At 43.9% G+C, this 13,437-nt stretch overlaps 1 long non-coding RNA gene across 1 annotated transcript; it reads right to left on the bottom strand.

The window, feature by feature from the left end:
- Positions 1-10,342: 10,342 nt before the first annotated feature.
- LOC142767505 (uncharacterized) lies at positions 10,343-12,556 on the bottom strand. The gene is made up of 2 exons (XR_012884931.1): positions 12,512-12,556; positions 10,343-12,193 (listed from the first exon to the last, which is right to left on the bottom strand). It is a non-coding gene; the product is annotated as an uncharacterized LOC142767505 (long non-coding RNA).
- Between the last annotated feature and the right edge of the window lie 881 nt (positions 12,557-13,437).

The following is a 13,437-nucleotide window of genomic DNA, read 5'->3' as shown; positions in this document are numbered from 1 at the left end:
TATGTAGCATGCTTCCATGTTGGACGTACCAAGACATCATTACTCTTTTCATGGACGCATACTCTGGAAAACCTTGACTCAGACTTACAGGAACCACAATGCACAAACCTGATTGATTATACTCCGTATGGCCTATTTATGTTGTTCGGACTTCATTCACCATGAAAAAGCCGCATGATTGATAGACACGCCAAGCCACTACGGTCAACGAGATCTGTTTTCCGAGATTGATTGATCGATGTGTGGTGTTTAACGCCCCAAAACCAGCATATGATTATGTGAATGCCGTAGTTGAGGGCTCCCAAAATTTCGACCACTTAAGGTTCTTTAACGTGCACCCAAATCTTAGTACGCTGGCCTACAACATTTCCGCCTCTATCGGAAATGCGGCCGCCGCAGCCGGTATTTGATCCCGCGACGTGCGGGTCAGCATCCTAGTACCTTAACCACTAAACCACCACGGCAGGGCCTGTCTTCCGAGAAGCAGCTTCATATGTGCGGAGCGTTGTTGAGACTTTGGCCCCGTTCCCGAGTGGTTTTCTCTTCGGGACGCTTGTGTGTGTTTGCCTGACTTGTGATGACGTATGCTGTGCACAGTTCACAATTACTGGTGCTGATTTCTTGCATGAAACAAGGAAAAACCACCCGCGTGGCTCAGCGGCAGAATAGTCTCTTGCAGCATAATGGGCTGACACGCAGTGGACCCGCATTCGAATACCACTTAGTACTTGGTGTTTTTATCTAGGCTTTTTTTTTTCCTTTTTAATGTGATATTGGCTACGAAAGACGGCAGCGGAGGCGGCAGCAAACAACTACGGCGCCATGCGTGACCCATGCTGTGATCTCATGACAGCTTTCGCTGTAAAAGAACCGGAAACAGAGGGCGCGTAGCTCGACGAATTCCCACCGAACAGTGGCGGCTGATTTGGAAAGTTAATTACATGGATGCATTAAAACGCTCCCCTGGTGATCCGATGTCTGCTATTTTAGGTTGCCTGTTCAGCTTAAAATAAAAGACTAACGTCGACACGCCCCAAATATCGCGTGGCGGTCGCGACGTGATAAGTCGTGAAGCTTCCACGGTGGTGCGAGCGGCATGAGCAAAAACATTTGGTGGCAGCGGCACGGCGGCGCACTGCTCTAGTATGGACTACGTGAGGCCGTGCTTTTTGCACATGTAGCATGCAGGGTACATATTTTTTAGGGGCGAAGCTTCTTAAGGCGTGGTTCATGCGTCTTCATTGTACGAGTAGTAGTAGGTAGCCGCCAGTGGCGCATACCTGCTCTAGGGCGGGTATGTGCGACCGGAGATGGCGGATCTGATATGGTGGCACTTGGCATGTGCACCAGATGGACCAATGGAGACACACAGACAGACAAACTAGCAGACGGACGAACAGATGGATGGACACCCGGCGTATGGACGAATGGATGCACAAACGGGTGGCCAGACAGATGTACTGACTCATGGGCGGACCCATGGACAAACGGACGGACGCATGGAGGAACTCACGGATGATCGCGCAGACAGACGCAAGCAACAACGAACGAAAGGACGGAAGGAGAGACGGCCTGACGGACGCTTCGCCCCCCTCATCATCACTTACTCCGTGGATATGCTGTGCTCTTTTTTTCTGCAGTTCGCCTACAAGTAACTAAGTTGTGAGCGATGCTCTTTTATTCTGCTTTGTTATTCTTGTAGTACCACTATGGGCGAATATTTTAGTTATCCCTCACTTGTTTTATCATCCGAACACTTAGACACGATTTTTTATCCGTACCTTCGCGCATATCTTTCTACAAGTCGTCGGTTTATGATTTCGACAGACCTTCTTAGTGGTCGTCCTTGACGCTGTTAAAAAAATGAAAACTCTAAAACGTTTTTTTCCATGAAGCTACCTCTGCACACTGGTACAACCTCCTCTACAACCGTCCGCACACAACTGACACGGTACTTGTTTCGAAGCTTATTCCTACAAAGTACTGCACCCAAAAGCCTCACCACCTGGCAGCGTTCCCGACTACATAAAAAACAGCATATCCACGGAATGAAATATGATGGGGCGAAGCGTCCACCAGTCCGTCCGTTCGTTCTTGCTTCCGTCCGTGCGTCCGTCCGTTCGTCAGTGCATTCATCCTTCTGCCCGTGTGTCCGTCCTTGCGTTCGTTCGTACGTCTGGCCATCCATTCGTGCGTCCGGCTGTGCATCCATTCATTCATCCTCGCGTCCATGCGTCCGCACGTCCATCCATTCGTTCATCTGCTTGTCTATCTGGCCATCTGTGCGTCCACCCGTCTGGCTATCTAGTGAACACTCCAAGTACCGCCATCTCGCATCTTTTTGCCGAGATGGTAGTCGCGCAATCGTCTCTCTCCTTCCCCTATGGCACATACCCGTCTGTCTCTTGTGGCACATACCCGCTCTCTCAGGTATTTGCCACCGATTGTTACGTACAACGACAACGGAGGACGCACAGTCCCCGTTATATGGAGCTTCGAAATTAAACAAAAATATTCCAGAAACATTTAGAACAGTCCCTGTATGTAGGACACTGAAGTTAAAATTGCTTTCTACATATTCGATAAATTTTCCGCTCAAGGAAATACGATTTAATATCGAACCTTATGCAAAGTTCACCTAGCACACCCAGGTTTTGGGAATGTACCACCAGTGCTCCCAGTGCCACGGAAGGATCCGCCGTGACCAGCGACAACCAGTCCTGTGCGTCGCCAATTACAGGGCTATACTGTACAACATTTCCACTACTTTCAGTGCATTGCGTCATACTGTAAAATGCCTTCCAGTGCAGTACACTGGGACACAATGCACTGCGTTTCCAGTGACACCCAGTATGCTGAAAGACACAGGTAGGCAACTGAAGCGCTGCTTTCCGACATTGGTACGGAACGTGCAGCGATGTTAGGAATTGTAGCTTTATATGATTAATCAGCGCAATGCCGTGAACACCCAGAAGTTGTGTATGGATTTTCTGTCGCAATAGAAGAAAGCAGTCGAAAGAACGTTTCATTTACCAAAGAAACCACGCATACTCGCGTTCTTGTTGCATAGCTGCAGGAACGAAATTTAGGTGTGCATGAAGTTTGAAGTATTGTTCGAGTTATGCGTATATGCAAACTTTAGGAGCGATGCTTTTGTTGACAATTTTTTTAATTAAGTAAGATGATGAAGTGGTGTAAGGTAGGGCAGGGCAAAATAGGACATTTATCAGAACTGAAGAGTTTTAGCTTGCTTCCACTTTTGCTGAAAAAAAAGCCTAAACTTCTCTTGCTGTCAGGTGTGATGATGTAGCGGTGATGGCCCTTGGCTGCTGGGCCAAACCTAATGAGTTCAGTCCTGGCCTCGCCAGTCGCATTTCTACAAAGGTGAAAGGTCAAAAGCCGATTGATTGTCAATTTCAGTGCATGGTAAAGTACACAAGAGGGTCAATATTGCCGGAGTCCTCCACTATGACGTCTCTGATAATCATATCGCTGCTTTGGGAAGTGAAACCCACGATCCACCAGAAAAAAGATGTAGCTGTGATCTCTAAAATTTCCGTAGACTTTTATAAAACTACTCTTTCCCGAGAACAGGAAATATTGATGTCGTGTAAGAACAGGAATTAGTGTTGTTTCCGAAACAATATGTCTTGAAATTCTGCGTGCTATTTCAAAACCGTTTATTGATGTGTTGGATATAAAAAAGAAAACCCTGACGAAGATCACTGAATAGGAGAAAAAAGTCTTGGTGGGCTAGTAAATTTTATAACGGTGCCGTACAATACGTTATTTATGAAATTGATGCAGCCATACAAGAACAAAAGTTCTATAGATTCTTTAGGGTAGAGACAGAAAGGTGTTCTGAAAAGAATTGAACACAGCATTCAAAAGTTGAGTTTTGTCTAGGTCTGTTCATTCTCTCCAACGTTATCAATTCCTGCCTCGATTAAGAACCTTATCATATTATATCTATTCATTTCTTTATTTTTACGTAAAGTCGCCCCGATGAGTCTATTGGAATCGCAAGAGTTGCAAATAAAGAAATGAAAAAAAAACAATAGGTTAGTATTCATGAACAGCCATCTGGGAACTACGTAGGTGCTAACGAACAGACACATCTGGACTAGAAATTCCAAGCTTCTATCGCTCAAGGAATAAAAGCAGTACTGGAGCATGTCGGAGCGGATGAGTGACGTTTAGATATAAAAACGTGGCAGCTTCTCGCATATGACGGTCGGAAAAAGTCTGCATGACTTTTTGGCTTTTTGAGAGGGGTGATTGATTGGCCCTGCAAAAACATAGCTGGGGAAAGAAGTTTGACGTAGGGAAATGTCTGTCATATTGTGACAATGCGTGATCGACAAGCACAAGACGTTTTATCCATCACAGGAAAAAAATGCGACATCTTCTTTGTATTTGCGCTCGGCGAAGGATAGTCTCGCTGCTTCGTTGTCACCGTTACCGGCACATACGCGCGTCATTATTCCTCCTTGATAGTGCTTATAACACATCCCTGCGTGTCTTGTGTACTACGCATGGTGCAGCATTTCCACTTCAGAAGCGCTCGCATAAAAGAAGCAAATAATCTAACAAGCCTTGAATAAATTGTTATCTTCACCGGTGCAATTAAGAAAAGATTAAGTTGTACCATGATTTCATCCGTTCGCGGAACGCAGATGCCTTAACTGAATATAAGAAATACAGAAATATCCTAAGTTCAGAAACACAGAAAGCTAAATTAATCAACTATGAAAAATTATTTCGCAGAATCTACAATCATCAGAGGATATTATGAGAGGTCATAAATGGGTTTATGAACAGAAACAAAGGATGATATAAGACGCAAGACTTAACAACTAATGGTGAGCCATACAGTGGTGAAAGGTTTGCAAATGTTATGAATGTATAGGTAATAAATGCGGGCTCCTACAGTTCAACGGATGTAAACAGGCATAGTGCTCTAACCACTGATAAGCTTACTATGCCTCATTCTATTTTTCTTCTGCCGACATATTCGGCGGAGGTAACATACTTAAGCGGTGCGCTTAAAAATATTGTTGCATCAAAAATTGTCGAATTAGGTTTTGTCGAGGTGAAGTCGATGTAACCATTATTTCTGACGTGCTCGTTTATATGAGGGGCGAAGCTTTCTATAGCGGGACCCAGTCGTCCTTCGTAGCCGTTGTAGTATGTAATGAGTATAAAACTTTGACCTCCAAAGTGGTGCCGATGGAAGGTTTCATCTGTGCGTTGTTGAACAATGAAACTTAGCGCTGAATGTACATGCCAATGGCTGCTAATGGGAAATGAGAGAGAGGAGCATTCGACATTTAGTTATAGCGCACGCTGCGATCCCCATTAGCAGTCATTGGCATGTACATTGAACACTATCTGGCAAGAAAGGGTTGCTACGTTATACTCGCTGGGTGTAACCTCGTTAGTTTTAGAAAGGTTGAGCGAGCGTTGGGCCGCAGTGCCATGAATACAATGAACTAGTATATGCCATGAATGAACTCCAGGTGGTTAAAAGTGGGAAGTAGATACTAAGCGCAAACCGTAAGGAAGTAAAAGACGAATTCTCCTGTCTCTCATTTCCCAATAGCAGCCATTGGCATGTACATAGAGGACTATCTGACAGGAAAAGGTTGGTACGTTATACTCGCTGGACGGAAACCTCCTTGGTTTTAGAAAGGTTTAGCGAGCGTTGGGCCGCATAGCCATGAATACAGTGAACTGGCATATAACATTACCTCGAGGTGGTTAAAGGTGGGAAGTAGACCCGAAGCGCAAGCTGTAAGAAAGTGTGCTTGTGCCACCTCTCGTTTAGTCCTTGGAATGTCCGCTGGATGGCGGTGCTTCGATATGTGGAATAAATGATGAAAAGATGCGAGATAGTGGTACTTGGAGAGTTTAATAGATGGACGAACGGACACACAGACAGACGCATGGATGGACGAATGAACGGACGCCGGGGCGGATGCATGGACGAACGCAGGGATGGACGCATGAACAGGCGCACGCACGGACGGGTGTATGGACGCATGGACGGTCATACAGACGGATGCATGGACGGACGGATGCAAGACCGAATGGACGGACGAATGCTTCGCCCCACTCTCCTTCAATCACTCCGTGGATATGCTGCCAATTTTTTTATCAACATCTCCCTCAGTAACGGCGTATTTTCTGAGCAGTTAAATGTGGCAAAAGTGACTGCAGTACACAAAGTTGGTGATATAAATATTTTAGCGAACTATCGCCCTATATCTGCGTTTAATCACTATCACAAACTTTTGAAGCGGTAATTTTGGATAGACTTGCACACTTTTTTCTTAAGCATGAAATATCGACCAAAAATCAGTGTAAATATATCTGAACTGAACAAGTGCTGCTGTATGTTGAGAATAAGATAATCAAAAATATGAAAACAATTGGCAGATCCTACGCACAGTGGGAATCGAGCATATGCGAAGCACGAATGAGGAAGGTTGATATGTCACTTCAAAATCAGCACAACGTTAGGAGACGGAGGTAAGTCAAGCGGTACATTACTTCCATGTCATGATTATCACGTTTGGACGTTTCATTTGCCTTCGCCATCTATTAACGTCACTTGATGCCAACTTTAGAATATATGAAGCTAGCGAAACGGCCACGAGCGTGCTAAAAGCTATACAACGTAATCATGTTTTACATGACATATATATCATGATTATCGTGTTTGGACATGTCATTTACATTCGTCGTCCATTCATTGACGTAATACCAAATTTAGTATATGTGGAACTAGTGAAACAGCTGCGAGGACGCTACGTGCGTAGCATGTAGTCATATTTCACATGAAACACATATGATTAAAAAGAATGGATGGCTCATTTACCTTCGTCATCTATACACTTACGGTAATACCGAATTCGGTTCATGTAAAGCTAGCGAGACGGCGGCGAGCGCGTCATGAAGGGCCCAATACACTCTGACGCAACGTTGACAAACAAGCAGACTGGGTGCAGCGACACCACGCCAGTGAAACGCGAGCACTCAACAGTCTTACCAAGGCGCGACCCGACCGGCACGAACTACGGCATGCTGCGTTTCGCGCTGACGACGTTACTTAGACAGCACCGCATCTGCCTCTCTTTGTGACGGAAAGACACTGTGTGCGCTCAAACGCGCATGCGTCAAAGCAACACAGCGCGGGCCTGCGGGTACATGGTAGGCAGATCCACTATGGAGGTCAGTGGGCAGATCCACTGATTTCTATAGGGAGATATTGGCACCTGGCGGGGCATTGCCGGCGTGACACGATGAAATGACGTCGAAGTGTATTGTCGTCTTGAGTGTGGCATGTATTATTATTCTTACTTGACACGTATCTCTGTTATTATGTTAACACCAGTCACATACCTTCGTCATCCATTCACGTGACGTAATACCAAATTTTCGCATAAGGGAAGTTAGCGAAATTACCACGAGCATATCACGATTGCAGGACGCAGTCATATTGTTACATGACACGCATGTCATGATCGTCATGTGTGGACATGCCATTTACCTAAGTCGTTCGTTCACGTCACGTAATGCCAAATTCGGTACATGTGAAGCTATCGAAATGGCCTCGTGCGCATCATGAGTGTGGCATGTGGTCATGCTGTTACATGACACGCATCTCATGATTATCATGTTTGCACCAGTATCATGCCTTCGTCATCCGTTCACGTCCTGTATTACCAATTTTGGTATAAGTGAAGCTAGTGAAACGGCCACCAGCGCATCGTGAGCATGCCATGTAGTTCTGTTGTTACATTACACGTATCTAATGATTATCGTGTTTGTACCCGTCACATACCTTCGTCATCCATTTAAATACCATTAGATAAAATTTGGTATATGTGACACTCGCTTAACGGCCGCGAGCGCATAATGAGCGTGCCTTGTAGTCATGTTGTTACATGACACGACTTTCACGATTTTCTTGTTAGGGTCTGTCACTAGTGTTCGCCACGCGGCCATGTCATACAATACGAGTTTCGAAACATGTCGTGTGAAAAAAAGCACCGCAACAGCAGCAAGATTATGAAATATATATCATGACATTTATGACATACATGTCATGATTTTCATCTTATAACTAGTTAGTTATGTTCTTTATAGAGTCATGTTATGTCGTACCAAGTTTGGTATCGATATCATTATCGAAACGGCTAGGAAAGTTGAAAGTTGTATGTGGCCAGATAGATAGATAGATAGATAGATAGATAGATAGATAGATAGATAGATAGATAGATAGATAGATAGATAGATAGATAGATAGATAGATAGATAGATAGATAGATAGATAGATAGATAGATACGCTCAAGGTTGCCGAAGTTCGCCAAGAAATTGCTTCGCATTTAAAAGAAAGAATACACACTTGGGCTCTTTCTCGCTCTTGAGGAGGCGCTTGACCCCATGCAGTTAGGACTATTGAATAATAAATTATCCACGTATGGGGTGCATGTTGAAGCATTACAGTTGTTAAAAAGTGGCTTGGAAGGTCGCTACCGGTTTGTACAAATCAACAGTAGAATATCGACAGCAATAAACTGAACGAAGTGCCCCAGGGGTCCATACTGGGGCCAGTATTGTTCCTTGCTAATATAAATGACAAAATCAATATACCTTATTTTCCTGAACTTATCATGTACGATGACGATAACAATGTGGCCTTTACATCATGCAATTCATTATCACTTGAAGTAAGTGTAATTACCTAAGTTATCTTTCGACTTGGTTAAAGCAGAATGAACTGCGCTTGAAGGCGAAAAAAAAAACAACCTATATATACTCCGCCCTACAAACAAAACTATCGGTAACATAACTGTAAAATTTGAAGCAAATTGCATTGCACATGTTATGAAACTAAACTTTCTTGACGTTTGGTTTTAGGAAGCATTAAGTTGAAACACTCATGTCAAGCATTTAATTACTGCACAGGTACGTATAGTCGGTAGTTTCTTTAGAAAGTTGCACCTAATTCCACTAACTATATTAATAAATATGTACTACGCGCTTTTCCACTCTAAAGTGACTTATGGGGCGCTAGTTTAGGGAACAACATCGCAAATAAATTACCAATAGCTTATAATCCTACAAAAGAAATTGCTGCATTGTTTCGAAAAATATAGAGGTAACATACAAGACTTGGGAGCTGCTCCATCATTGGGTAGATCAGTTATATTTCTCAAGGTAGATCAATTATATTTCTTCAAGTTGCTGCAGCTAATTAAGAAACACAAGTTATACGAAAACAGCTGTAGTGAAACATTACCCTACTATGTGCGATGGCAAAAGAAGCGAGCACCTAGAACAAGAACCAATTATGGAAAACAAAGTGTGTCGTACCAAACATCTCACGTGATAAGTGCCCTAGCAAATCAATTGAACTTCGAGGCTAGCAAAACAGCCTTTAATAAACAAACAAAGAACTTGTTACTAACCACTGTTACACATTATCAATATATTAGGTAGAATTTAATGCCTCGACTAATCTCGAATATATTCATTGACTTGTTTTTTTTTTTATTGTAGTATTGTACAGAGTAGTCTCGGTGTGACCGTATGTACTTTGTGTTTCACGGTGTTTACATTTTTTGTCAATTTCACTTTGCTATCAATCTTCATATGAGTGACGTCTAATTTTTTCAATGTGCTATGTAAACGCTTTCACATTGTGTTTGTGGGAATTTCGTATGCAATGTTTCAAGCTAATTGTATACGATTGCTATGTAACCCAACAATTGAGTTTTGTCTGTTTCTGTCTGTGCTGATAACGAAGCCGAGCACGAACTGCGGAGGGACAGGGGCCTTTGTGGCGCTGATTGCCCTTAGCCCTTGCCTCATCACTGAGGTCTGTATTGTGCTTACTGTAACTAAACCACTCTTACTCTTACTCTTTAAAAATATCACCCCGATAGTGAACGCACGGGAATCAACGTGAAATGAAAACTGAACAGTTATTCAATAAAAATAGAGCTTCATCTGAAGCGTGTGTATAGATTCTCATCAATGTCTGTGGGACTTCGAACACTGATTGCTGTCCGCAACAACCTCGTTCTTGGCGTCACTGATGCGTCGCAGAACCGTGTAAAATCCGACGTATTTACGCGACAGCTTTTAACCCATTAATTCCCAGTATGAGAAACATTTTTCCAAACTTCAAAATATTTCTTGGCCATGTCCTTAGAGTCACTAGGAGTCCAAGTTTTCAATAAAAAACATGAAGATATAGTCTGCGAATTAATAATGGGATGTTGCATATGTGCAACAATGGGCAGTAGTGTATAAAATGAAGGTCAATCCAAGTGAAAGAAACTTTTTATTGCTACCAATAATTTTGGCGAATTTTCAAATTGAAGAAAGCACAATACAAGCATAGCTGTTTGGCGCCTATTGGTGAAAACTAACAAAACAGTTACGGTCTTTGTTGAAACACATCACCTTACACTTGGCACACGAAACATAGGTGTACCCTCCTGGGCATGCCTTGCAGCGGTTCAGTTTTGCATTCCATGTGGGTCAGTGCTCGTTGCTGTCTCTTCTGACATCCCGGGGGACATTTAGGCACACTTTCTTGAATGGTGTGACATTCTGAATCGAAGGGCGCCCTGGTGGTCGTTTGTTGAGCAAGATCAGACTCGTTGCGAGCTCAGAGAGGAATTCTCTCAAGGGTGTAGGCGGCAGTTTGTGCTGCTGGAGAATTCTCTTGTGCATGAACCATGCATTAACAGCTGCTATTTTGAGCGTGGGCCAAAACAATTACATATACCAGCATTTAGACCTGATAGAAAAGCGATAGGAGAAGCACATTTTGTCTAGAAGATTCACGCCGCCCATTGATCTGTTGTAGGAAGAAATGATCGCTGGACAATCGACAAAAATATGCTTTTTCTCCTTGCTGTCCAACCTTTTGACTGATGTAAGCGGGTCAGCACCAATGCAGTTCGAAAGAAGAGTAACAGTGCGGTTGTCATGCCACTTCACTGCCACCATTGCCTTTTGGTCACATGAAGTGACTGAAGTATCACAGGTGTCCCGACCTCGCTTTTTCGATTTCTCATCCATCAACTTGCTGCAGCTGAGTCTGTTTTCACGAACCGTACCAATATAGGAAGTTCCCATTCTTGAAAGCTCCTCTACAAGCTGAGGGCCTGTGAAGAAGTTATCAGCGACAACTAGGTTGTCGTCTCGCTTCGGTAGGCTGGAACACAGTTGGAGCACGACACCAGCTCCCAACCCAAGCTGGTAGCCACCCTGGCTGCCATAAAAACCTTTGTTGCAGCGCTGGTAGACATCGAAATCATATCACAGACCTGATTCCCCAGAACGTGCTCAAAGTTTTAGACCCCATTTACTCTTTAGTTTATTAGGCATGTACTGACGAATGTAACACCGCCCACAGAAAGGGATCAAAATTTCGTCCACTGCAGATTTTTTTTCTTGGGGCAAGACAACCATGTTGCTGCTTAAGGAACTGAGCCATGGGCGCACTTTCCAGCATTCGTCTTCTTTTACTTTGTCATTGGCCGCTTCATTATCGAAAAAATGCAGGTGGCTTGTGATCTTTTCAAATCTGTTACGGGACATTACCTGGGCTACTAATTCATATGTACTTCCATTTTCCCAATAAGCATGAACCCTGTGCATGTTTACGAGTCCCATCCTGAAAAACATGCCCAGAACAGATGTAAGTTCTTTCACGGTGAGGTTTAGAGTGGCTCCATGTTTTTGAAAGTAGTACTTATTGCTTTCATCGACGACAGCCTTTAGCATGGATCGAGAAACAAACATGTCAAAGTATTCCACTGCACTCAGCGGCTCTGCAGGTGGCAGCGGAAAGTTGTTCTCGAAACTACCTGCCTCGATATCAAAATCCTTCTTCACCCATGTGTACCGCCTTTTCATGTTCTGCAGTATCCGATCTACCGGAGGCCCATCTGTCGAGGTAGCAACCTTTTCCTCAGCTTCTTCTACCTCAGTTTGGATGGCATCTCCTTCATCACTGCTGTCTCCAGACACTTTTTCGCCACTTTTTTCATCAGCGGAAAAATCGCTCTCATTAGGGTTGATAACATCCAGCAGGTTTGCATGAACAAAACGCTTCGGCCTCTCTTTTGGAACAGAATAGAATGTTGAGGTTGAAATTGCAGTATGTCCCTGAAAAATCGTTAAAACAGCAAAATTAGCAAACAGACATCCGTTCACACACTCCACATGAATGCGTGTCACGATATGTAAGACGCGTTTCAAGCAGAAAAGCAATGTTGCATATCTGCAACAATGAAAATTGTGGCATTTAGTGCCCACTGTTGCACATGTGCAACACACCACGTGCAAAAAATATTTTCTCGAACAGAGCAAGCAAAAAACTAACTGTTGGGTTCAAGATTACTGTCAAGAGTGTTTCGAACACACATTCAGTGAAAAAAGCAACGCAGCTTAACTTGAGGGCTCATAAAAAAATATTTACAGTACCTTGATTGCAGAGCTCGACGACGACGTGGATGCTGCCATTTTGCAGACTGCAGATACGACGAATGTGGCCCCCAAGCGGCTTAAACTGGTACTGGGTGGAACGAAGAACCCTCGAAATAGCATAGTATGGAGAACTTTTACCAGTGCATTAGTATCCTTGCAATCGGCAGGGCACGGAACTGGGTGTTGCAGATATGCAACAAGGGGCACTAATGGGTTAAGATAGCCCACGCCGAAATATAAGTGTTCAGACTTACACTTTCTCACCCACGTTGTATAAGATGGTTCTGTGCCGGAGGTTGTAAGGTTTGGCATCGGCATCTTATTGTTTGGTGATTTGATCCTTAACAGTTCTTTGACTTCTTCTGCTCGCTGGGTGAACTCTTCGGCATCCATCTCATATCCAACATTTTTATGGGGAGCATCGCGTTTAACGTTGTCTTAACTTCACGTTCGTAAACATGGCTGAAGGGTGTCCTGTTTGTGGTCTCCGGATGAGCCGTGTTGTACGCGAACGTGGCGTAGGGCAAAGTGTTGTCCCACGTCTCGTGTTTTATATATGCATACATGTTTATCTTGTCAGCCAGGGTCTTGTTGAAATGTTCGGTGAGCCCGTTAGTGTGGGTATATTACACCATTGCCTTCCTGTGAGCTGTACAACTTAGTTTGACGACGGTGCCCTAATTCTCTTCCATAAACACAGTACCTCTGTCAGTGATAACTATTGCGGTAGCCCCGTAGCTTAGCAACATGGCTTCGATGAAAGCTTGCGCCACTTCAGCTGCCGTTGCCCGTGGCACAGCGCCTGAGTCCACATAACGGGTTAGGTCATCTGTGGTGACGATCATCCACTTGTTTCCAGTGGGAGAATTTGGGAGGGTACCCAGAAAATGCCTGCCAATTTGAGCAAATAGTGTCGTTGGCCC

The sequence above is a fragment of the Rhipicephalus microplus genome, chromosome 7 (genome assembly GCF_043290135.1).
Source record: "Rhipicephalus microplus isolate Deutch F79 chromosome 7, USDA_Rmic, whole genome shotgun sequence".
Lineage (NCBI taxonomy): Eukaryota > Metazoa > Arthropoda > Arachnida > Ixodida > Ixodidae > Rhipicephalus > Rhipicephalus microplus.
This window is presented reverse-complemented; position numbering and strand designations above follow the sequence as displayed.